Genomic DNA, 8,377 nt, shown 5'->3' with positions numbered 1-8,377 from the left:
CTGCTCTGACTTCGAGGTCTTTGATCCTTTTGGAGTTGATTCTGGTGCAGAGTGATATATAAGGATCTAGCTTTAGTTTTCTACAAGTAGTTAACCGATTTTGCCAGCACCATTTACTGAAGAGGATGTCTTTCTTCAATTCTATTTTTTTAGCTCCCTTATTGAAGACTAGATGGCTCTAGGTCTGTAGGTTCATTTCTGGGTTTTCAATTCTATTCCATTGGTCCTGAGGTCTGTTCTTATGCCAAAACCAAGCTGTTTTGATTACTATGGCTTTAAAGGCGAGTTTGAAATTTGGTATTGATATTCCTCCAGCAGTGTTCTTTCCGTTGAAGAACGGTTTTGCTATTCGTGGTCTTTTGTTGTTCCGTATGAATTTTTGGATTGCCTCTTCTATTTCCTTGAAGATTGAGGTTGGAATTTTGATAGGTATCGCGTTGAATTTGTAAATAGCCTTGGGAAGTATTGTCATTTCTCGTTGTTAATCTTTCCAATCCAGGAGCATTGGAGGTTTTGCCATTTTTTAAGTTCTGTGTTGATTTCCTTTCTCAAGGTTTTAAAGTTTTATTCATAGAGGTCCTTCACTTCTTTGGTTAAGTTAATTCCTGGGTATTTTATTTTTTGTGGGGCTATTACAAATGGAGTTGCTGTCTTAATTTCAGCCACACTTTTATCATTGTTGGCATACAGAAAAGCCATTGATTTGGGGGGGGGGTAATTTTATACCCTGCTACTTTGCCAAAGTTTTGAATCAGTTTGAGTAATTTTGGAGTGGAGTCTATGGGATTCTTTAAATACAAGATCATGTCATCTGCAAAGAGGGAGAGTTTTATTTCTTCTTTTCCTATTTTGATTCCCTTTATGTCTGCATCTTGTCTTATTGCTGTAGCAAGGCATTCTAATAATAGATTGAAGAGAAGTGGAGAGTTTGCACATCCTTGTCTTGTTCCTGAGATAAGAGGAAATGGCTTTAGTTTTTCACAATTAAGTATAATGCTGGCTGTAGGTTTGTCATATACAGCCTTTATTGTATTGAGGAATATTCCATGGATTCCTAATTTTCCAAAACCTTCATCATTTGCTTTGTGACCTAAAATGTGGTCAATTTTAGAAAATGTTCCATGTGCTGCTGAGAAAAACGTGTATTCTGATGCTGCTGGGTGAAATATTCGGTAGATGTCTGTTAAGTCTAATTGATCTATGCAGCTGTTTAGATCTGAGTTTTCTCTGTTTTTTTTTTTTTTTTTTTTTTTTGCCTAGTTGATCTATCTAGTGGGGAGAGTGGTGTGTTCAAATCCCCAACAATTAATATCTTTTGATCTATGTGGCACTTAAGGGAAAGTATTGTTTCTTGGATAAATTTGGATGCTCCATTGTTTGGCGAACAGATATTTAGAATTATAATATCCTCCTGAAGGAGAGATCTCTTAATTAGTATGTAGTGACCTTTTTTATCTCTTCTCACGAATTTTAATTTGAAGTCTATTTTATCTGATATTAGGATTGCAACTACCGCCTGTTTATGATGGTCGTTTGCTTGGTAGATTTTGTTCCAGCCTTTAACATTGAAAATATGTTTGTTTTTACTGGCCAGATGTGACTCCTGTTTTTTAATCCAACTAGACAGTCTATGTCGCTTAATTGGAGATTTCAGTCCGTTAACGTTAAGAGATATGACTGAGAGGTATTTGGGAGTTCCTGCTATGTTATCCACCTTCTTGGGGGATGTGAAAACTGGGTTCTTCCTATGGTTCTTGGATTCTCAGTTTGGGTGCAGTTTCTTGGCCTTTATTTTGGTCTTGTTGGTTTTCTATGTTTAGGACATCTTTAAGAATCTTTTGTAGGGCTGGTTTGGTGGAGATGTATTGTTTCAATTTCTCTTTGCTATGAAAGGTTTTTATTTGGCCTTCAGTTATGAAGGAGAGTTTAGCTGGGTACAGTATTCTTGCTTGATAGTTGTTTGTTTTTAGGGCATGGCATACATCATTCCTGGCTCTTCTTGCCTTGATTGTCTCTGCTGAGAAACCTGAGGTGATTCTAATTGGTTTCCCTTTATAGGTGATTAATCTTTTCTCCTTGACAGCTTTAAGGATCTTTTCCTTGTTCTGAGTTGATCCTGTGTGGATTATAATGTGACAGTGGGATGTCCTATTCCAATCTGGTCTATTTGAGGTTCTAAAAGTTTCTTGTGTTTGAATAGTCATATATTCTTGTATGTTTGGGAAGTTCTCTGCTAGGATCCTCTTAAACAAATTTCCTAGACCATTAACTTCTGTTTCTAGGTGCTCCTCTACACCAATTATCCTTAGATTAGGCCTTCTGATGGTGTCTTCCAAGTTTTGGATAGATCTATCATATTTCTTGGACTTGTCTTGGATGGTTGTATGTTCTTTCTCTATAATATCTAGGCTGTCTTCAATCCCTGAGATTCGATCTTCTGCATGGTCAATATTTTCTGCTGTCAATATTTTCTACTTTGTTTTTTATCTCTTTTCGTTCTTATTGGTCAGCTTTGATGGCTTCAAATTCTTTGTTGAAGCTCTGTTTTAGATCTTGTATGAATTTCTTTAATTCCTTAATTTTATGTTCAGTGTTTATTCTCAAATCACTTAGTTGATTGGTTATGGTTTCTTTGGACTCCCATTCCTTCTGCTGGGTTCCATTCAGCATTCCCTTTGTGGTCTCCCTTTCTTCCTTCAGCTTTTTGTTAATGGATTCCATGAATGCCTTTAGTGATGTTTGTGTATTCTCTTCCTGCTCTCTCAATTCCTGTATTACTCTTTGATTAGCTTCCTCCCGTTCGTGGGATTCCTGCAGTTCTCTTTGTGTGTTCTCAGCCTGTTCACGCCATTCATGTCTTTCTCTTTGGGTATTCTCAAGTTGCTCATGCAAATCCTGTATCAGTTTTTGAGTAGCTTCCGCACACTTATGATATTCCTGTATAAAATTTTGAATTGCCTCCTCTCTCTCCCTTTCACGCTCATACAGAGTTCTTTGTATATTTTCTCTCTTTTCATTTATCATTTTTGCCAGCAGTGTTTGTAGAGTTATTTGGGAACTCTCCTCTGGATTATTCATTATCTGTTCTGTACCCTGATTATCATGATTTGGAATTGAGATACCCGGATTTGCCATATTTCTTGTGTTTCTCCGGCTTACTCTGCACATCTGAGATGAAAATAGCACCAGTTTTGTGCTTGAACATTATCTTAAGGCAACCATCAACCAAAGTCTGAATTTGTACAGTCAATAGTCTACAGATACAATCTAGTAAAACAGATACATCTATTCAACATCAAACAACTATATGCTAATGAGCTTCGAACCGCAGAGGAGAATTTGGGAAACCAGAAATTATTAGGGTTAGGGAGAGATGTGGGTATAAAATAGGAATAGATTGGTGTGTGGAGGCACAGGGAGAGTTAACTAATTGCTAATCTCACTGCAGGAAATAGGTTGGGTAGGATGAAAGTAGAGAGAGAGAAAAAAAGAAGGAAGGGAAAGGGAAAAGAAAAGAGACCAGAAAAAATAGAAAAGTAAAAATTAATAATATTATGTAGTTTCGAAAACAATCTATTTAGAGAAGAACGTGAATATATTGAGAGAAGGGGAGGGACATAGAGGAGATGTGAAAAACTTAAAAATAAAATGCTTAAAATATTATATAGGTATAAAGAGGTAGTACTGCTATTAAGGAATTTAAGTCTCAGAGGTTTTGAATTGAGTAATAAATTTGTGGATTAAGTGTGTACACAATGGGGGATAGGGTCTACTAGTTAACTACGGGTTTATCTGAGGATGTGCAGGAGAAGTCTTAAGTCACAGAAAGAAGAACAAAAGAGAGGAAAAGGTGAAAAGGATAAGAAAGGAAGAAGAAAAGATCAGAAGTTCAGTAGAGCTAAACAAAAAACAAAAGGATAATTAAAAAAGAGAAAGAAGACAAAAAAAGTAAGAAAAATGTACATTCACGTATCCCTAAAATAAAAATTATAAGAGGAAAAAAAAAGTTACTGGAATACAATTTTTTTTTCAAAAAAGGCAAAAATTAAAGATTAAAAAAAGTTTTAGAAAAGAAAAAAAAATTTTATATATAAGGTACCAAAAAAAATGAAGAAGAAGAAGAAGAAGAAGAAGAAGAAGAAGAAGAAGAAGAAGAAGAAGAAGAAGAAGAAGAAGAAGAAGAAGAAGAAGAAGAAGAAGAAGAAGAAGAAGAAGAAGAAGAAGAAGAAGAAGAAGAGGAGGAGGAGGAGGAGGAGGAGGAGGAGGAGAAGGAGGAGCAGGAGGAGGAGGAGGAGGAGGAGTAGGAGGAGGAGGAGGAGGAGGAGAAGAAGAAAAGAAGAAGAAGAAGAAGAAGAAGAAGAAGAAGAAGAAGAAGAAGAAGAAGAAGAAGAAGAAGAAGAGGAAATTCTTTGATTTTTTGGGGGGAGGGGTGGGAAAAATCCTGTATCTCCCTTTTGTCTGTAACCACGCTCTTGTTGGAATCTCTGGTTTGCTTGTGGTCCTGTGGCTTGATTGGTTTCTTAACTCAGTTTGTTCGAACAGGCAGAAAAATGCTCTGCTTTACCCCAGATTTTGAGATGCTCCTTCCAGGTTAGTTTAATGCGAGGCTGATCTGCTTTGAGAATCACAAAAGAGGTGGATGCAGTGATGAGGCTAGGTTCTGGGTAGAGTTGAGGCCTTTCAACAAACAGTAGCTTTTCCCTGGGGCTTTTTTATGAAAATCTCACAGAGCCCGGCCTGGAGTCATTCTCAGGGCTTCTGTTTACTGAATTTCGATTGATTGTCGAGGCTGCTAGAGGGAGGGGCAGCCTCTGGCTCTGATTACCCAGTGAAGAAATCCACTCCTGGGGCTGGTGCCCAAGCTGGGTGCTTTTCCCTGTGTGGAGCTGAGTCTGGCAGGTCAGTTAGGTTCTTGTGACCTGCTAAATGACTCGTTTTATTCTAAGGCCTGAGTTGGAGCTAGCAGCTCCTCCGAGCTTTGTCGGTATCCAAGATGGAGATCTCCAGTACTGGGGGGGGGGGAGGGTTGGACTTCCTTCCTCTGCTCCCTGAGAAGAAGTGAGGACTTCGGCCTTCTACTCATGCTGAGTCTTGGTTCCTGGGTTGTCTCTGGTCTGTGAACTGCAGAATGAAGATGTCCACTCCTTGTCGGTTCTTGCTGGTGTTGAGTAGAATCTGCTTGCCCGCTGCGTCTGGCTCCTTCGTCCCAGACTCTCTGTGGCTCAGGTATGGTGCCCTGCCGTCGCCGCCACCACCGCTGCCTCCACCACCACTACCGCTGCCGCGGTGGCTGCTGGCAAGCTCTCAGATGTGTCTCCTTGCCTGGGTTTCCCCTCTCTGGCCTAACTCTCTGTCCTGTGATGGCACATTTGGTGTGATTCTCTGGCTTAGGACTGTTCACTGGAACTCTAAAACTGCTTTCTATGCGAGGGCTTGTTCAGATTCCAGCTTCTCCTCTGCCATCTTCCCGGAACTTCTCCTCTATGTGGAGTCTTTTGAGGAATCTCCATAATACATTCCAAAGTAGTTGAACAAATTTACACGCCCACCAACAATGAAGTAGGGTTCCCTTCTGTCCACATACCATCCAGAATCTGTTGTTAGAGTTCTTGATATTAGCCATACTAACAGGGGTCAGGTGGAATCTGAATGTTGTTTTGATTTGCATTTATTTTATAGCTAGGGAGGTTAACCATTCCTTCATGTGTCTACTGGCCATCCTTCTTTCCTCTTCAGAGAAGTTTCTCTTTAAATCTTTAGCCACTTATTTATTGGGCAGTGGTTTGTGTGAAGATTTGTTGTTAAGGGATTTATTTTTTTGAGTTCCAGTTATATATTAGATATGAGACCCTTGTCCATTTTATGGCTAGTGAAGATCTTCTCCCAATCCGTGGGCTTTCTATTGATCTTGCTAACTATGACCTTTGCCATGCAGAAGCTCTGCAATTTCATGCAATCCCATTTGTCCAACCTTTCTTTGATTTGTCATGTTTCTGGGTCGCTATTAAGAAAATTTTGGCCTGTGCGGCACTTACACAAATGTTCACAAACAAGACCACACTAAAGCTACCAGCACAACTATGTTTATTGTAACATTATTTACTATAGCTAAGATAAGGAACCAACCCAGATGGCCCTCAGTAGATGAATGGATCAAGAAAATGTGTTATATATACACAATTGAATTCTATGCCTCCATCAGAAAGAATGGCATTGCCCCATTTGTTAGGAAATGGAAAGGCTTGGAAAAAAATATATTAAGTGAAGTAAGCCAGGTCCAAAGAAACATACGTCTCATGGTTTCCCTTATTAGCAGTATCTAGTATATGTCTGAGTCAAGCTGAAAAGGTCAGATAATTTGATGTTAGGGAAATGAACCCTAAGATATGTATTCAAATGTTTTTTTTTTTCCTTCATGCGATTGTTTCTAACGAAATTGTAAAGTTATTTCTTTGTTGCTTTGTATGTCCCTCCCACAGAGTATAACCCCTGCTTTCACTGTGTTTGATGTTGGTATAATTTGTAGAGGGGAAGGGGAAACACAAATCGTTTAAATAGGGATACAGGTGGACCCATTGCAACAACGAAACTTACAAGTCGTTATGTCGAAAACGAACTTTACAACTTTGGTGCGGGAGGGGGGGGATTGGGTAGGGGTGGGAGGAAGATGGAAAGGGATGGGAAGGGGAAACAAAGGAGGAGATTACAATGCTTGATAAGAAATGTATTCATTAGTTGCCCAGGTAATCGAAACTCCTCTGTAAAGTATTTTCACAATAAAAAAAAGGAAGGGGACCAGGATGTCCACTCTCTCCAGTTTCTTTCAATTTAGTATTAGAATGCCAAGCTACAACGATAAGACAAGGTGCAAACATAAAATGGATCCAAATAGGGAAAGATTAAGTAAAACTCGTCCTCTTTGTAGATGACATGATCTTGTTTTTAAAGAATCCCATGGAATCCACTCCCAAATTACTCATAGTGATTCAAAACTTTGGCAAATTTGCCGGTTATAAAATTAACCCTCAAAGGCAATGGCATTTCTCTAATCCAACAATGAGAAAAATGTGGCTGAAACCAGGAAAACAATTCCATCTATAATAGCCACCCCAAAATAAAACACCTAGGAATTAATAAAAAATGAAGGACCTTTATGATGGAAACTTTATTGTTTTTTGTCAGTCATGGGTTTTGAACTCTGGGCCTGGGTGCTGTCCCACAGCTCTTCAACTCAAGGCGAGCTCTCTATCACTTGAGGCACAGCACCACTTCCGGTTTTCTAGTGTTTTATTGGAGATTAGAGTCTCATGGACTTAATTTCCCTAGCTTTGAACCATGATCCTCAGATCTCAGCCTCCTGAGTAGCTAGGATTACAGGCATGAGCCACCAGTGCCAGGCTGATGAAAACTTTAAAAACCTGAAAAAGAAAATCAAAACACTACTTAAAAAGTGGAAAAACCTCCCATGCTCCTGGATTGGAAGGATCCACATCGTGAAAATGGCAATACTTGCCAAGGCTATGTACAAATTCAATGCGCTACCTATCGATATCCCAACCTCATTCTTCAAGGAAGTAGAAGAGGCAATCTAAAAATTCATACAGAACAATAAAAGACCCCTAATAGAAAAAATGATAAAAATCAGAAAGAAAAGTGCTGGAGGAATATCCATACAAAATTTCAAACTCTACTACAACACAATTCTAATCAAAACAGCTTGATACAGACACAAGAACAAACTTCAAGACCAATGGAATATAATTGAAAATCCAAAAATGCACCTAAAGACCAATAGCCATCTAATCTACGATAATGGAGCTAAAAATTAGAATGGAAGAAAAACAGCCTCTTCAGTAAATGGTCCTGGCAAAATTGGTTAATCACTTGTAGAAAACTGAAGCTACATCCTTATATATCACTCTACAAAAGAGTCAACTCCAAATGGATCAAAGACCTGGAGTCAATGCAGACACTTTGAAAATATTACAGGATGGAATTGGAGGAAATATAAGTCTCCTCGGCACAGGCCGAAATTTTCTGAATAGAGACCCAGAAACACAACAAATCAAAGAAAGGTTGGACAAATGGGATTGCATGAAATTGCAGAGTTTCTGCATGGCAAAGGATGAACCTAGCAAGATCAATAGAAAGCCCAAGGATTGGGAGATCTTCACTAGCCATACAATGGACAAGGGTCTCATGTCTAAAACATACCTGGAAATCAAAAAATCTTCAAAGAAACAACTGCCCAATAAATAAGTGGGCTAAAGACTTAAAGAGAAACTTCTCTGAAGAGGAAAGAAGGATGGCCAATAGATACATTAAGAAATGCTCAACCTCCCTACCCATAACAAAATGCAAATCAAAATAACATTGA

This window comes from Dipodomys spectabilis, unplaced genomic scaffold (genome assembly GCF_019054845.1).
Source record: "Dipodomys spectabilis isolate Male_0828 unplaced genomic scaffold, ASM1905484v1 ptg000195l, whole genome shotgun sequence".
In the NCBI taxonomy this organism is placed as follows: domain Eukaryota; kingdom Metazoa; phylum Chordata; class Mammalia; order Rodentia; family Heteromyidae; genus Dipodomys; species Dipodomys spectabilis.
This window is presented reverse-complemented; position numbering follows the sequence as displayed.